The sequence below is a fragment of the Salmo salar genome, chromosome ssa22 (assembly GCF_905237065.1).
Source record: "Salmo salar chromosome ssa22, Ssal_v3.1, whole genome shotgun sequence".
In the NCBI taxonomy this organism is placed as follows: Eukaryota; Metazoa; Chordata; class Actinopteri; order Salmoniformes; family Salmonidae; genus Salmo; species Salmo salar.
The window spans coordinates 19,062,396-19,080,000 of record NC_059463.1 but is presented as its reverse complement, the minus strand read 5'-3'; the positions used below and the strand labels follow the sequence as shown (position 1 = coordinate 19,080,000).

The following is a 17,605-nucleotide window of genomic DNA, read 5'->3' as shown; positions in this document are numbered from 1 at the left end:
CAGGCCTAGGATGTGTTCAAACTGTTTGCTCAGTCAGCAGATGCAGCTAGGCTGTCAGCTCCAGCTGTTGGCACTATTAAACAGACGTTGGGTTTTACTGTGAGACACCTGTGTTAAGGTTAAACGCCCTCAGTGTTGTCAGATGGGCACATTACCCTGACTGCAGTCTGTCTAACATTGTTAAGGAAAACAAAGCCATTGCCGTAACGGAAATTCAGAATGCTAAAAAAATAAAAAATTAAAAAAATGTGCAGCATTTCCAAGACTTAAAGGTAAAATCTACTAATAAACTATATTTTGGCATCCCCCCCCCCATTAGTCCACTGTTGATAGAGCCCCAAAATGTTTTGCATGTCAGCAGTCAAGTTTTCAAGATATTGTGCTTTCAAGAAGCAAAGTGTCACTTGCCACATCATGATAATGCATTTTGCAAATGATAATTAATTTCTCCTTTCTTATTCCATCCCTGCTTAAGAACGTGTGTGTGACTCCAGCAGGCGTAATCCCGTCGTGATCCACTACAAGCCCCGCTGATGAATAATGAAGGCCTCCTCAAGTGTAACAAAGTCTGAGGGGATGATCAAACAAGCCATATTTCAGACATCCTTTAAAAAATGAATCCTGACAAGGAAGGGTTGACTGAAGGCTGATGCAGATGAGGAGTGGAAGGGGAGGGGCTGCTGCCATCTGACTTAGTGGTGCGAGGGGTCTGACAAGGCCAAGCACTGACTCTCAAACAGAGCTGCCTGGGAGCCTCTCCATCATTCATGAGAAGAGGAGAGAGGAGATGGCTGAGAGCACTAGGCCATCTCGACGGCATCCACGACTAACTAAAGGGAGGAACTCTGACCCTGCTTAACCTCAAAGGGGAAGCAAGGCAACAAGGTCAAACCTACACTTCCTATAAAACATATCTACAGTAGGCTGCATGACACAGTGTGAACATCAATAACTTAGCCCACAGTAGGGTTGCAAAGGGTCGGAAACTTTCCAGGAAATTTCCATGGGCAATTAAGCCCGGGAATTTTGCTTAAATTCAACAAAAAAGTTAGTTTATAACAGTGAACCTTTTTTGTGGGTTAAACATAAGGCAATTCTAGGTCTTGTGGCATATTTCGGTTAAACTATCCCCAATTCAATGGAATTGCAACCCTCTGCATGCACAGTGCATTCTTCCATCACAAGGTCTTGCACAATAATGATATGGTACTGAGCCCACACTACTACACTGTAGGAGCCAAGGACTACATGCTTTCTGGTAAGTTTTGATTACAATACTGGGTGGGGTGAATATATTTGATATGACATACAATATTTTTTGTTAACTAGTAAATAGTAGCCTACAGCAAAATGTGTTTAAATCATTTCTAACTTGTTAAACATTTCTGCTAGTTAGTTTTTGCTAACATGTGGGTTTTAGCTTGCTTGAGCCTGCTAACTGAGGAATGTTAATTCACCTGTTTCCATACATGTTTCATTTTAAAACATTTAATTTACAAAGGAGTTGTTTAATCTAACTGCTTAACTATTTATCTGTACATGGAATTGTATTTGTTGTTTCTTTACTCATTTTTTTCTAATCTTTACAGGAAAATGCCAAGGGCACTATCTGATGTGTGGAGACATTTCACTGCAGCTAATGTAGAAGGAATAGCTGTGTACATTTGCAAATACTGTGCAAATACATATGACAAGAATGCAACAAAGATACAGAATCTGGCCAAGTGCATAAAGTTCCCTCACAACAAGCAACCTCTGACAAAAGTACCTCTACTTCTATGCGCGGTGAAAATTTTGAATCAGACACCTTATCGATAGCAACAACTCATGGTCCTCCTGGAATCAGAGGATTTTTTGACTCAATGGAGGAACGTAGTTAGAGAAATGCTGATGAATGTCTTGCTCGAGCTGTGTATGCAACTGGTTCACCTCTGATGCTCACAGGCAATGTGTATTGGAAGAGATTTCTGAATGTTCTTCGCCCAGCATACAGCCCTCCAACCAGACATGCTTTATCTACTCACTTGCTGGATGCAGAGTTCAAGTGAAGGTCAAGCAAATCAGAGAAAGCAGATTGCATTGCAATCATCTCTGATGGGTGGTCGAATGTTTGTGTGCAATAATTAACACATCATCTCCACCAGTATTCTACAAGAGCACAGACACAAGGGACAACAGACACACCGGTCTCTACATTGCAGATGAGCTGAAGGCAGTCATCAATGACGTTGGACCACAGAAGGTATTTGCACTAGTGACAGACAATGCTGTGAACATGAAGGCTGCTTGGTCTAAAGTGGAGGAGTCCTACCCTCACATCACACCCATTGGCTGTGCTGCTCATACATGGAATCTGCTCCTCAAATGACATCATGGCACTGAAAACAATGGATACACTCTACAAGAGAGCCAAGGAAATGGTTAGGTATGTGAAGAGTCATCAAGTTATAGCAGCAATCTACCTCACCAAGCAAAGTGAGAAAAATAAGAGCACCACATTGAAGCTGCCCAGCAACACCCGTTGGGGTGGTGTTGTCATCATGTTGGACAGCCTCTTGGAGGGGAAGGAGTCTCTCCAAGAAATGGCCATATCACAGTCTGCCGATATGGACATCCCCATCAAGAGGATCCTCCTGGATGATGTATTTTGGGAGAGAGTGGTAAGCAGCCTGAAACCTATAGCAGTAGCCATCGCACGGACTGAGGGAGACAATGCCATCCTGTCTGATGTTCAGACTCTGCTTGCACATGTAAGAGAAGAATTCCGTACTGCCCTGCCCTCTTCAATATTGCTTCAAGCAGAGGAAACTGCAGTTCTGAAATACAAAAAGTGTGAAGACCTCTGCCTGAAGCCCATACACGCCGCAGCGTACATGTTGGACCCCAAGTATGCTGGCAAGAGCATCCTGTCTGGTGCAGAGATCAACAAGGTCTATGGTGTCATCTCTACTGTGTCTTGCCACCTTGGCCTGGATGAGGGCAAGGTTCTTGGCAGTCTGGCGAAGTACACTTCCAAGCAAGAAGTTTGGGATGGATATGCAATATGACAGTTGTGCCAACATATCTCATCAGCCACCTGGTGGAAGGGACTTTGTGGATCTGAGGCTCTTTCCCCTTTAGTTTCTAGACTATCATTGAAAACGTTTTTGGGAGATGCGATGGATCATTGGGATCATTCAATATTCCCTTTTGTTCAGTGAAATCATACCATGTGAAGAGTGAACTCATTCAATTAAACTAAATCTTTTTTTTTTATTATTTCTATTGGAAGGATTTAATCAATTCGCAATTATGTCTACTACTGTCTCCATATGATATGGTAAATATTTCCAATGCAAAAAAAAAAATCTACATTTAAATGATATTAACATTCATTTGCATACATTTCTGTTAATTTCCATATATTCCCGTTAATTCCCATGGAAAGTTTCCACCGCTGAATATTCCCCAAAATGTGCAACAATAGCCCGTAGTAATACTTATTTAAATCAATGTGTTCAAATCTACCTTTCTGGTCATCCATTCAATTTGTTTTCAGTAGTTTATGAAGAAAATAGTATGTGCATTCATGAGAAGTAGCTTGTGCACAGACCAAATTACTTTCTAAAGCATGAATCATGTAAAAAAAAAGGTCCAATGCAGCCATTTTCATCTCAATATCAAATCATTTCTGCGTAACAATTAAGTACCTTACTGTGATTGTTTATTTCTGACCATTTTAATTGAAAACAAAAATAGCTTCTTAGCGAAGGGCAATTTCTAAAGCAAGAATTTTGCTAGGACTGTCTGGGAGTGGTCTAAGTCAGGAGGGGGATACTGAAAATGTGCTGCTATTGGCAGAGAGGTTTGAATCTCTTTCTTATTGGTCTATTAACTAATTCACCGCATGGTGATGTTACCATGGATGGCCAAAACTTCCTCCCACCAAGGCTGATATTTCAGGCCGTCTTTTCAAACAGCTCTTACACTAAAACAGCATCATCATCATCATCATCATCATAACCTTCAGAATTTCACAGTATTATTCCAACTTTTTAGTGTGGAAAGATATATAAACCACAGGAAAAATAAAAACACATTTTTGACTGCATTGGGAGCTTTAAGAGTAACATGAGTCTTTTTTTGATGGCGTAGTATTGTATTGCATGCATTGTTCACTGCTACCCCCTTCCAGGTAAGGCGCACTGGAGACTTCATTAGAGCAGAAACGCCCAGCTTCCATAGGAAGCGGCCTAGGCCTACTACAGTATGCTGGTTAGTCTCCCTTACAACACTGAATAATGAGGGGCATATGCGGGTCCTGTGGCTCTGCCTGGAAGGAATCGTGTTCCACAAGTAGGCCTGTTTTCTTTCTTTGAAGGGGGTGTCTGAGAAGTTCTAGGGTGAAACAAAATTACATCAGTCCCTATGGCAGTGGCACACTGGCTCCATCCTACATTCATGATGGCCAGACAGTCTGTCTAACTGGAGTATAACACAGTTCAATGGCAGGGCACCAGATGTAATATGAATTGCTTTTCGCGTCCACTGCTTCCATTCAAAACCCTTCTGTTGCCCTACTTTGGGCAATGCATTTACCCACGCTTAAGTTATTCAAAGCCACAGACTGAGCTCAGAGCTGACCCTCTCGTGAAACTTCTCTGGGGTCTTTTTTAGAAACACAGCAACAACCAGTATTCAGTCTGATGGTTTGTTCCTCATCTAGTAGTGTTAGGTGTTGCATGTTATAAGTGAGTGGAGGCAGTGTTGCGTGTTAGTGGGTAAGTTGGGTGTTGTGAGTGTCTGACCTATGTCCTTGTTTAAAAAGGTAACACATTGCATTCTCTCTCTCTCATGTCCACTTCACTTTAGCGGAACATGTTCCAAAGCTCCATGAGGCAAACAGAAACAAGTTCCCTGTCCTTTACTTATTGGCACTAAGTGTGAGGTTCTCTGGGACTCCATGGACTTCCCTCCTCTTAGTCACCTTGTAGTCTAAACTCTGAACACTAGCTGTGTGTGTGTGTGTGTGTTGAAGTTCAGATGTGAGAGTGCCATTTTAAATAATATCTCACCTGAACTTCAATACATAGTCGTGGCCAAAAGTTTTGAGAATGAAACAAATACATTTTCACAAAGTTTGCTTCTTCAGTGTCTTTAGATATTTTTGTCAGATGTTACTATAAAATACTGAAGTATAATTACAAGCATTTCATAAAGTGTCAAAGGCTTTTATTGACAATTACATGAAGTTGATGCAAAGAGTCAATATTTGTAGTGTTGACCCTTCTTTTTCAAGACCTCTGCAATCTACCCTGGCATGCTGTCAATTAACTTCTGGGCCACATCCTTGGAGAGAAGCAACCCCACACATGAATGGTGTCAGGATGCTTTACTGTTGGCATGACACAGGACTGATGGTAGCGCTCACCTTGTCTTCTCCGGACAAGCTTTTTTCCGGATGCCCCAAACAATCGGAAATGGGATTCATCAGAGAAAATGACTTTACCCCAGTCCTCAGCAGTCCAATCCCTGTACCTTTTGTAGAATATCAGTCTGTCCCTGATGTGGCTTCTTTGCTGCCCTTCTTGACACCAGGCCATCCTCCAAAAGGCTTTGCCTCACTGTGCGTGCAGATGCACTCACACCTGCCTGCTGCCATTCCTGAGCAAGCTCTGTACTGGTGGTGCCCTTATCCCGCAGCTGAATCAACTTTAGGAGATGGTCCTGGCGCTTGCTGAACTTTCTTGGGCGCGCTGAAGCCTTTTTCACAACAATTGAACCGCTCTCCTTGAAGTTCTTGATGATCCGATAAATGGTTGATTTAGGTGCAATCTTACTGGCAGCAATATCCTTGCCTGTGAAGCCCTTTTTGTGCAAAGCAATGATGACGGCACGTGTTTCCTTGCAGGTAAGCATGGTTGACAGAGGAAGAACAATGATTCCAAGCACCACCCTCCTTTTGAAGCTTCCAGTCTGTTATTCGAACTCAAATCAGCATGACAGAGTTATCTCCAGCCTTGTCCTCGTCAACATTCACACCTGTGTTAATGAGAGAATCACTGACATGATGTCATCTGGTCCTTTTGTGGCAGGGCTGAAATGCAGTGGAAATGTTTTTTGGGGGATTCAGTTCATTTGCATGGCAAAGAGGGACTTTGCAATTAATTGCAATTCATCTGATCACTCTTCATAACATTCTGGAGAAAAAAAATCTATACAGTTAGGCTACATAGTCAGGATATGTTTTACGAGATATCGCAATATTATTTTTGACAATACCACAATATATTTTTGAGCTCGTCGGCTGTGCCTGCACCAAAACTCCAGTATTTGTTTTTCATAGCTTGTTCTCCATCTTAATTAAAAAAATAAGTAAGGAGAACATTTATTTTCCAGCACTTTATTTCCATGACTGATCAAAACTCGTTTTCTCATTCCCTCTCGTCTCACTCTAGCAGACATGTAGTGAGCAATATGTTTGGAACATCGAATCGTAATAAATCATTATTTTTTAAATCACAGTGTCGAATCGCAATACATACAGTATGGAATCCCAATACATATTGTATCAGCACCTTATCTAAGTATTGTGATATTGTATTGGTTCCTGGCAATTCACAGCCCTAGTGTACACGCTGAGTTTTATGAAGTCTGCAGAAAGAACTAGACTACAGTGTTTCAGCATAATAACACCTGCCTCTTAAAATAATAACATAGTAAAAGGAGAAGTGGTGTTGGGTCTCTGAGGACTCAACAGAAAGGAGACATCTTTAGGATGGAATGGGTTGCATTTCAGATCCAACATTGCCTTGAGAGCTCTCACATCTGTGAGTAGATCATTAACAGGCTAGCATGAGTTTGGGGTAATAAAACCAGTGGCGCTCAATAGTAAATCTGACTTGACAAGCTCTGACAAAGTCTGCCGAGGAGGAAAAAGTTATTTTGTTACTCCTTTTAATTCCAGGCAACTTGAAAAACACCAGCATAAATAAAGCAGCTGTCGTGTACCTGGCGAACAGTTGGAGAGGGGGAGCAGAAAACACACTTCAGAGCGATTAGGGATGGCTAGTCTCTCCCACCAAAGAGGGAGAAAAAGATCCCAAAATAACAGCTGCTGAATAGGAAGTGAGGCTGGCGGAGTCCCTCCAGGCGCTGACAGTTAGCTTGCACCAAACAATAGAGGAGTGAGACACCCCCACAGCACTTTATTCCCCAGTACACTAACACCCACATACCGGTCTGCATAACCACGGTTATACCAAGGAAGGTCTAAAGCCACACTTTCACTCTCACAAATAGCCCTTTTATCCCATTGCCTGTTCTCTCTGCCTAAATGCAGTTATTTGTGTTTCTTTCACCGCAAAAGGGACAACATGCTGGGATGCATGATTAGTGTGTGATTTGTCATAGGAAGTACTACAGTGCCAACATTTGAAATCTTGAAGCCGTAGCGAGAGAGAAAACATGGTGATTGTCGTTTAAATTGCATTTCCATAGTTTGCTTGCCATTCCCATTTGACAGTATTTTCAGGCACATACAGTATGTACTTTCACAGGATTCTCTTTCATTTTATTTAATTTCCTGTTTGACTCTTTTAGCAGTAAAGTGCTGTAAGTCATGGAAAAGTCACAGCGAAGTCAAGTCACTGCTGAGTCAAGGTTAAGTCATTACTAACTCAAGATTAACGGCCGAGATCCACAGAGCACATTGGGAACGTTGAAACATTGGAGCGTGTGGGAGGACCATTGGCCGATGCGAGCAGCGGCGAGGGAGCGGGAACAGTGTGGGACCTACTTTGGGGAATGCTGAACTTTATGCATACTCTGCGATATCGCTGTGCACTAATCAACACTCACTATAGCTTCCAGACCGTACAAGATTGGCTGTTGATACCTAGCACTACCTAGCTTGCTACATCGCTTGCTAGTACACACATGACGGAGAAGCTAGTGTGGCTAGGGTATTGAGTTGTGCATGCACTGCAGGCCTGCACCAGGAGAGAGATAGCAGTAAGGGGTGGCTGGCAGGAGGCTGCCCTCCCCAGAGACACTCGTTCTACAGTAATTATCTTCATTAGCGCTCTGGAGACTACCTACCCAGTGCTATTAACCCTACACTCATGGGAATTTGCCTATATGGATAGGGCTAAATTGAAATGCATCTTACAGAAGAAATATGAAATGCATAAGCATGGTAGCAATTGAAAAGGGAACAGTTTGGAGATAATGGGAACATTTTTGACTAAAGTTGGACACAACAGTTAACCTGAGAAGACTGAATCCAAACATTACACGGTTGATTTCATGTGCTTTACATTTACTGTACTTTGTTGATAATGACATCTGAAAATACTCAGGATATATTCAGTAACATGTTAAGAATATTCCTGGAAAATATGGGGTAGGTGCAACATAAGACAAAAAAAATGACAAGGGTTTGAGTGAGAGGCAAAATAAACTCACATTTAGGGCACAAACACATCACATGCATACACTACTCCCCTCACATAGATCAAATGCACACACACACACATCTATCCACTGAGGTAGAAAAAGAGAAAGTAGGCCTACACAGACCATTTTTTTATGAATAGGCCTTGGAAACAGAAGAAGAAAAGGAGAAAAAAGCACTAGGGGATCCAGTCTCATTCATTGTCATTGTGAAAATGAAAAAAGGACAATGTTACTGAGTGGTGAATTCATAAAACATGAAAGGCCATAACTCTGTTACTGGAAATTAGAGCTGGAGAGACTTAACCTGGGAGGGTATGCATCAGTGAACACATTTAGCGCTCTTGCCTCTGTTTTTACTCAATATGATATACCCAGGCAGTGACAAGGAACTTCACATGTATAAACATTGACACAAAACCATATAGCAGTGACTAGGGCTTCTTATATGGTTTTTTTTATACTGGAAGACAGTATTGGATCATTTAAGTTTAGGCTAATCAGAATTGAGAAACATGAATTTGGAAATGTAGGGTTTTGTTTCAAAGAAAACAAATCCACATTGCTGGCATGCAATTGGCATGCTGACTGCAGGAATGTCCACCAGTGATGTTGCCATTTTTATTATTCATTTCTCTACCTTAGGCAGCCTCCAACGTTGTTTTAGAGAATTTGGCAGTACGTCCAACCAGCCTCACAACAGCAGACCAGGTGTATGGTGTCGTGTGGGCAAGCGGTTTGCTGATGTCAACGTTGTGAATAGAGTGCCCCGCGGTAGAGGTGGGGTTATGGTATGGGCAGGCATAAGCTATGGACAACAAACACAACTGCATGTTATCAATGTCAATTTGAATGCAAAGAGACACAGTGATGAGCTCCTGAGCCCCATTATTGCGACATTCATCCCCCGCCATCACCTCATGTTTCAGCATGATAATACAGGGTCCCATGTCACAATGATCTGTGAGCAATTTCTGGAAGCTGAAAATGTTCCAGTTCTTCCATGGCCTGCATTCTCACCAGACAAGTCACCCATTGAGGATGTTTGGGATGCTCTGAATAGACGTGCACAAAATTGTGTTCCACTTCCCGCCAATATCAAGCAACTTCAGAGAAGGCCACAATCAACAGCTTGATCAACTTTACATGAAGCCAATGTGTCACGCTGCATGGAGGCAAATGGTGGTCACACCAGATACTGACTTGTTTTCTGATTCAGGCCCCTACTTATTTTTTTAAAGGTACCTGTTACCAACAGATCGATATCTGTATTCCCAGTAATGTGAAATGCTTAGATTAGGGCCAAATACATTTATTTCAATTGACTGATTTACGTAAAATCTTTGAAATTGTTGCATGTTGCATTTATATTTTAGTTCAGTATCGTTTTGTAATTGACTATAGCAAGCAAACCAAATTTTTTTTGTTGTTGCTGTGAGCCAATGAAGTAACCTAGGTAAGCACAAGTTGTTTTCCCCGCGGTTGGGCGGGGCCGCAACGTTCTAATGCCACCAAGTTCAAGCAAGATAAAAAAAGTACCAATGAGAGACACTGTAGCACCACAACATTTTGAGAGAGTTGTGCTTCCAGCTACGATCTTGACATTTAGCTAGTGATCACAAAATGTCAGCGCAAAGCACTTCAAGACAAAGAGAAGCCTTTTTACATTAAGAGGTGCACTATGCAGAAATCACTCCGCCATTTCCTTGTTGCTAAAATTCTAATAGTTTGCCTAATTTCAGTTTGTGACTAAACCATTAAATATAGTGTAGGAAATAGCATTTTTATTTTCAGCTGTTTGAAGCTGGTGTACAAAATCAAAAGGAAAAAGATGGCAAAACAAAACTTAAGAACAGAACGCATAGAAATAGCACACATTAGAACAGAATCCATAGAAATAGCACACATTAGAACAGATATACTGCTTCTTAGACTCGCTATCAATGTGAATGACAGATCCATAACTCCCATTTCTACGTGAATTTAGTCAGGTTGTCCAAAAGTTACAGCTTTAAAGGGAAGATTTCAGAATTAGGTTGCTGTTAAACATTCTGATATTTATTATTATTTTATTCCAACTAAAAGTCCCAATACGACATATCACTTTATATTTGTATTTTGGTAGAAATGTATATTTGACCGAAGTCATTTTGGAAAAAGCATTTGGAAAAGTGATGTAGAGAGAGCACTAAACGAGCAGGAGTGAAGCCACTGTCCACATAAGACGGTAAAGACCCACATCATACCAAGTCCAATTGCTTTTGGAAAAATATTTGGCAATCTGAATAAAGCTAACTAATCATCTGACCATATCCTGGGATTTCTTTATTCTGTATCAGCTAAAAAAATTTGACCCGTTTCAGGAAAGTAGGCATATGTCGCAAGTCACGACTTTACAGAAGAGCCATTTGAATGTTTTTTGTTGTTGTTTTTTTATGAAAATTCTTTTTTTGGCAGAAATGCCTTCTGGAACATGTGAACTTTCATGTGCCTTGATAACAAACTGGTATGCCATCTATAAATACAAATACAATTGTTCAATTTCAAGCCTTGTTGGTTAAGCCTCAGAAAAAGTAAGCAACCTTCCCACTAGTCATGATTGGCTGAGATAATGAGGAGTTCGGATTGGTCTGCCATATAGAAGGCTTCTGTCTATTTGAGCTGGTCAGTCTGTGTTGGTAATCCTGTCGAACGCAGCTTTAAAAAAAAAAATGTATTCTGTAGTGGAGCTGTATAAGTGTTGCTCTCCACCTTCTGGAGGATCGAGTTTTGAAAATCAGTGGAATTAAGAGTATGATAGCTAAAGACATGGAAAAAACACCTGTCTCCGGATTACATCTTCAAACTAAGGGCAACCGTGGCATGGCATCCGTGACAGGGAGACGCGTCCATCATGCATGATGATGTATACGGGTAAGATAGTCTAGAAAGCTAGCTAACGTGTATGACGTTATTATTCGTATCCCAGAACCATTTGCTTTGCTAGATAGAGCCTAATGTTAGCTAGCTAACATTGAACCAGGTCGCTTAGCCCCCAGCAGATTCATGCAGGTTAGTAACGACATGATTTGGCACTATATTCATTGTTGTTTAACGAGCTAACGTTAGCTGGTTGGCTTGTTAGCTAACATTATGCGATGTGTGTCATCTTACACGTTGTTTACCTAGCTAGGTTCATTGCTTATCTAGCTACATGTCTTAAGCTAAAGTGTACAACTCCCGTTGAATATGACCGGTGTCAGAAAACGTCGGCAAAAAAGAGTAATGCAATTGTTGCCAGCTGAGCTGGTTAGGCTGTTTTCATGTTATCCAGAGGTAAACATAAATCGGCCAGAGCATCAAGTGTGCGCTCTGAACGCTCTGAGAGCGAAACGAGATGGGTGGGGCTTAAGTGGGTGTGAACAATGCTGAATGGGTGTAGACAAAGAAGACAGCTCTACACTAGATACCAAAACATTCAAAAGCCATTTCCTCAAAAGTCAGTTTACAAGGTTAATCAACTTTCAAAGCATAATTACTTTCCCATTGTTCCTCAAATGCAGTGTATGATATACCATTTTGTAACTCTGAGTCTCTACACAATTTCAAATGTTGATACATAAGACCAAATCCAGGTGGTGAGTCACAAATAAGTATCACATTCAGAGCGCAGGATTTTAGCATAGACCCTTTTACACCCCTGCTGGCTTACACCTACTGGCTACTAAATAGCAGTGTTGAAACACAACACTTATTAGCAGTTCAGAACATAATTATTTCTCGTACTGTTATACAAGAAGAAGATAAACTCAGCAAAAAAATAAATGTCCTCTCACTGTCAACTGCGTTTATTTTCAGCAAACTTAACATGTGTAAATATTTGTATTAACATAAGATTCAACCACTGAGACATAAACTGAACAAGTTCTACAGACATGTGACTAACAGAAATGGAATAATGTGTCCCTGAACATCAGTGGGGGTCAAAATCAAAAGTAACAGTCAGTATCTGGTGTGGCCACCAGCTGCATTAAGTACTGCAGTGCATCTCCTCCTCATGGACTCCGATCCAACAGGTCCCAGACGTGCTCAATAGGATTGAGATCTGGGCTCTTTGATGGCCATGGCAGAACACTGACATTCCTGTCTTGCAGGAAATCAGCCATACTGCTCGTTCTGTGCGTGGTGGCATTGTCATGCTGGAGGGTCATGTCAGGATGAGCCTGCAGGAAGTGTACCACGTGAGGGAGGAGGATGTCTTCCCTGTAACGCACAGCGTTGAGATTGCCTGCAATGACAACAAGGTCAGTCCGATGCTGTGACACACCGCCCCAGACCATGACGGACCCTCCACCTCGATCCCGTACAGGCCTCTGTGTAACGCTCATTCCTTCGACGATAAACGCGAATCCGACCATCACCCCTGGTGAGAAAAAAAACGCGACTCGTCAGTGAAGAGCACTTTTTGCCAGTCCTGTCTGGTCCAGCAATGGTGGGTTTGTGCCCATAGGCGACATTGTTGCCGGTGATGTTGGGCAAGGACCTGCCTTAGAACAGGCCTACAAGCCCTCAGTCCAGCCTCTCTCAGCCTACTGCGGACAGTCTGAGCACTGATGGAGGGATTGCACGTTCCTGGTGTAACTCGGGCAGTTGTTGTTGCCATCCTGTACCTGTCCCGCAGGTGTGATGGTCGGATGTACTGATCCTGTGCAGGTTTTGTTACACATGGTCTGCCACTGCGAGGACGATCAGCTGTCCGTCCTGTCTCCCTGTAGCGCTGTCTTAGGCGTCTTAGTACGGACATTGCGATTTCTTGCCCTGGCCACGTCTGCAGTCCTCATGCCTCCTTGCAGCATGCTTAAGGCACGTTCACGCAGATGAGCAGGGACCCTGGGCATCTTTCTTTTGGTGTTTTTCAGAGTCAGTAGAAAGGCCTCGTGTCCTACATTTTTATAACTGTAACCTTAATTGCATACAGTCTGTAAGCTGTTAGTGTCTAACGACCGTTCCACAGGTGCATGTTCATTCATTGTTTATGGTTCATTGAACAAGCACGGAAAACAATGTTTGGATAGAAAACACTCTGAAGTTTCTAAAACTGTTTGAATGGTGTCTGTGAGTATAACAGAACTCATATGGCAGGCAAAAACCTGAGAAAATTCCAAGCAGGAAGTGGCCTGTCTCAGAATTTGTAGTTCTTCTTTTGGTTCTCTATCGAAACTACAGTATCTCTGGGGTTACGTAGCACTTTCTAAGGCTTCCATTGGCTCTCTAAAGCCTTCAGAAAGCGGATTGCGGCGTCTCCTGTCTCTGGGCAGATAATAGGAGCTCAGTTTGACAGTGGTCTGCCTGGTGACTAAGAGATTGGATATGCACATTCGAGACCTCGCTGTGCTTTTCTTTTCCTATTTGAATGAATACACTATTGTCCGGTTGGAATATTATCGCTATTTTACGAGAAAAATATCATAAAAATTGATTTTATACAGCGTTTGACATGCTTCTAAGTACGGTAATGGAACATTTTGAATTTTTTTTGTCTCAAAATGCCCTCGCGCGTTTCCCTTCGGATAGTGACCTGAACGCACAAACAAAACGGAGGTATTTGGACATAACTATGAATTATTTTGAACAAAAACAATATTTGTTGTGGAAGTAGCAGTCCTGGGAGTGCATTCTGACGAAGATCAGCAAAGGTAATACAATTTGTGTAATACTAATTCTGAGTTTAGTGTCCACCTAAGTTGCCGGTGTCAAAATAGCTAGCTGTGATGGCTGAGCTATGTACTCAGAATATTGCTAAATGTGCTTTCGCCGAAAAGCTATTTTAAAATCTGACATAGCGATTGCATAAAGGAGTTCTGGATCTATAATTCTTAAAATAATTATGTATTTTGTCAACGTTTATGATGAGTAATTTAGTAAATTCACCAGAAGTTTTAGGTGGGGATACATTTTCTGAACATCACACGCCAATGTAAAAAGCTGTTTTATGATATAAATATGAACTTGATTGAACAAAACATGCATGTATTGTATAACAATGTCCTTGGAGTGTCATCTGATGAAGATCTTCAAAGGTTAGTGCTTCATTTTGCTGTGTTTTGGGTTTCTGTGACATATATGCTTGCTAGGAAAATGGCTGTGTGATTATTTTGAGCAATGTACTTTCCTAACATAATCTAATGTTTTGCTTTCGCTGTAAAGCCTTTTTGAAATCGGACAATGTGGTTAGATTAACAAGAGTCTTATCTTTAAAATGGTGTAAAATAGTCATATGTTTGAAAAATTGAAATTATTGCAATTGAGGTATTTATATTTCGGGCCACGCTCTTCCAATGGCTGTTGAATAGAGTGGGACGGTGACGTTCCACCTAGCCCATAGAGGTTAAACCATTTACAATGAAGATCTGTGAAGCTATTTGGATTTTTATGAATTATCTTTGAAAGACAGGGTGCTGAAAAAGGGACATTTCTTTCTGCTGCCTGCAACATCCTCCAGCATGACCGGTTTGGCGGTGGGTCAGTCATGGTGTGGGGTGGCATTTCTTTGGGAGGGCCGCACAGCCCTCCATGTGCTCGCCAGAGGTAGCCTGACTGCCATTAGGTACCGAGATGAGATCCTCAGACCCCTTGTGAGACCATATGCTGGTGCGGTTGGCCCTGGGTTCCTCCTAATGCAAGACAATGCTAGACCTCATGTGGCTGGAGTGTGTCAGCAGTTCCTGCAAGAGGAAGGCATTGATGCTATGGACTGGCCTGCCCGTTCCCCAGACCTGAATCCAATTGAGCACATCTGGGACATCATGTCTCGCTCCATCCACCAACGCCACGTTGCACCACAGACTGTCCAGGAGTTGGCGGATGCTTTAGTCCAGGTCTGGGAGGAGATCCCTCAGGAGACCATCCACCACCTCATCAGGAGCATGCCCAGGCGTTGTAGGGAGGTCATACAGGCACGTGGATGCCACACACACACACACTACCGAGCCTCATTTTGACTTGTTTTAAGGACATTACATCAAAGTTGGATCAGCCTGTAGTGCGGTTTTCCACTTTAATTTTGAGTGTGACTCCAAATCCAGACCTCCATGGGTTGATAAATTGGATTTCTATTGATTATTTTTGTGTGATTTTGTTGTCAGCACATTCAACTATGTAAAGAAAAAAGTATTTAATAAGATTATTTCATTCATTCAGATCTAGGATGTGTTATTTTAGTGTTCCCTTTATTTTTTTGAGCAGTGTAAATAAATAACAGTATGGGGATGAGGTAGTTGGATGGGCTATTTACAGATGGGCTATGTAAAGGTGCAGTGATCTGTGAGGTGCTCTGACAGCTGGTGCTTAAAGCTAGTGAGGGAGATATGAGTCTCCAGCTTCAGTGATTTTTGCAATTCGTTCCAGTCATTGGCAGCAGAGAACTGGAAGGAAAGGCAGCCAAAGGGGGAATTGGCTTTGGGGGTGACCAGTGAAATATACCTGCTGGAGCGCGTGCTAAGCGTGGGTGCTGATATGGTGACCAGTGAGTTGAGATAAGGCAGGGCTTTACTTACAAACGTTACGACCAGGAATACGACTTTCCCGAAGAAGATCCTCTGTTCGGACCACCACCCAGGACAATGGATCTGATCCCAGTAGGCGACCCAAAACAACAACGCCACAGAAGGGGCAGACGGAGCGGTCTTCTGGTCAGGCTCCGTAGACGGGCATATCGCTCACCGCTCCAAAGTATACTCTCTTGACAACAAGGTAGACAACATTTGAGCAAGGGTTGCCTTCTAGAGAGACATCAGAGACTAACATTCTCTGTTTCATGGAAACACGGCTCACTCGGGATATGTTATCAGAGTCGCTACAGCTGGTTTCTTCACGCATCACGCTGACAGAAACAAACATCTCTCTGGTAAGAAGGGCGGGGGTGTATGCCTTATGAATAACGACTTGTGGTGTAATCATAACTCAAGTCCTTTTATTCACCTGACCTAGAATTCCTTACAATCAAAATGCCGACCTCATTATCTACCAAGAGAATTCTCTTTGATTACAAATCACAGCTGTGTATATCCCCCCCAAACAGATACCTCGACGGCCCTGAAAGAACTTCACTGGACTCCATGTAAACTAGAAAACATATATCCTGAGACTGCATTTATTGTAGCTGGGGAATTTAACAAAGCTAATCTGAAAACAAGGCTCCCTAAATCTTATCAGCATATCGAATGTGCGACTCGGGCTGGCAGCATCATGGATCATTGCTACTCTAACTACCGCGACGCATACAAAGCCCTCCCCGCCCTCCTTTCGGCAAATCTGACCACGACTCCATTTTGTTGCTCCCAGGCTATAGACAGAAACTAAAACAGGAAACGCCCGTGCTCAGGTCTGTTCAACACTGGTCCGACCAATCGGATTCCACGCTTCAAAATTGCTTCAATCTCGTGGACTGGGTTATGTTCCAGATAGCCTCAGACAACATCATTGATGTATACCGCTGACTCGGTGAGCAAGTTTATTAGCAAGTGCATCGGTGATGTTGTACCCACAGTGAGTATTAAACTTTGCCTAACCAGAAACCGCGGATTGATGGCAGCATTCACACAAAAAGTGCGAACCACTGCTTTTAAATCATGGCAAGGCGACCGGAAACATGACGAATAAAAATAAAAGCAGTGTAGCTCATCCCGCCGCAAGGCAATCAAACAAGATAAGCGTCAGTAGAGAGACAAAGTAAAGTCACAATTCAACGGCTCAAACACGAGACGTATGTGGCAGGGTATACAGTCAATCACGGATTACAAAGAGAAAACTTGCCCCATCGCAGACACCGACGTCTTGCTCCCAGACAAATTAAACAACTTCTTTGCTTGCTTTGAGGATAATACTGACATGGCCAACGTGAGTAAAACATTTAAAACGTGTAAACCCTTGCAAGGCTGCCGGCCCAGGCGGCATCCCTAGCCGCGTCCTCAGAGCATGCGCAGACCAGCTGGCTGGTGTTTACGGACATATTCAATCAATCCCTATCCCAGTCGGCTGTCCCCACATGCTTCAAGAGGGCCACCATTGTTCCTGTCCCCAAGAAAGCTAAGGTAACTGAGCTAAATGACTATCGCCCCATAGCACTCACCTCTGTCATCATGAAGTGCTTTGAGAGACTAGTCAAGGATCATATCACCTCCACCCTACCTGA

The 17,605-nt window shown here is 42.5% G+C and overlaps 1 protein-coding gene across 3 annotated transcripts in view; it reads right to left on the bottom strand.

Moving 5' to 3' along the window:
- LOC106583035 (succinate--CoA ligase [GDP-forming] subunit beta, mitochondrial) overlaps positions 1–17,605 on the bottom strand; it is a 133,069-nt gene that overhangs the window by 92,008 nt on the left and 23,456 nt on the right. The window lies entirely within an intron of this gene.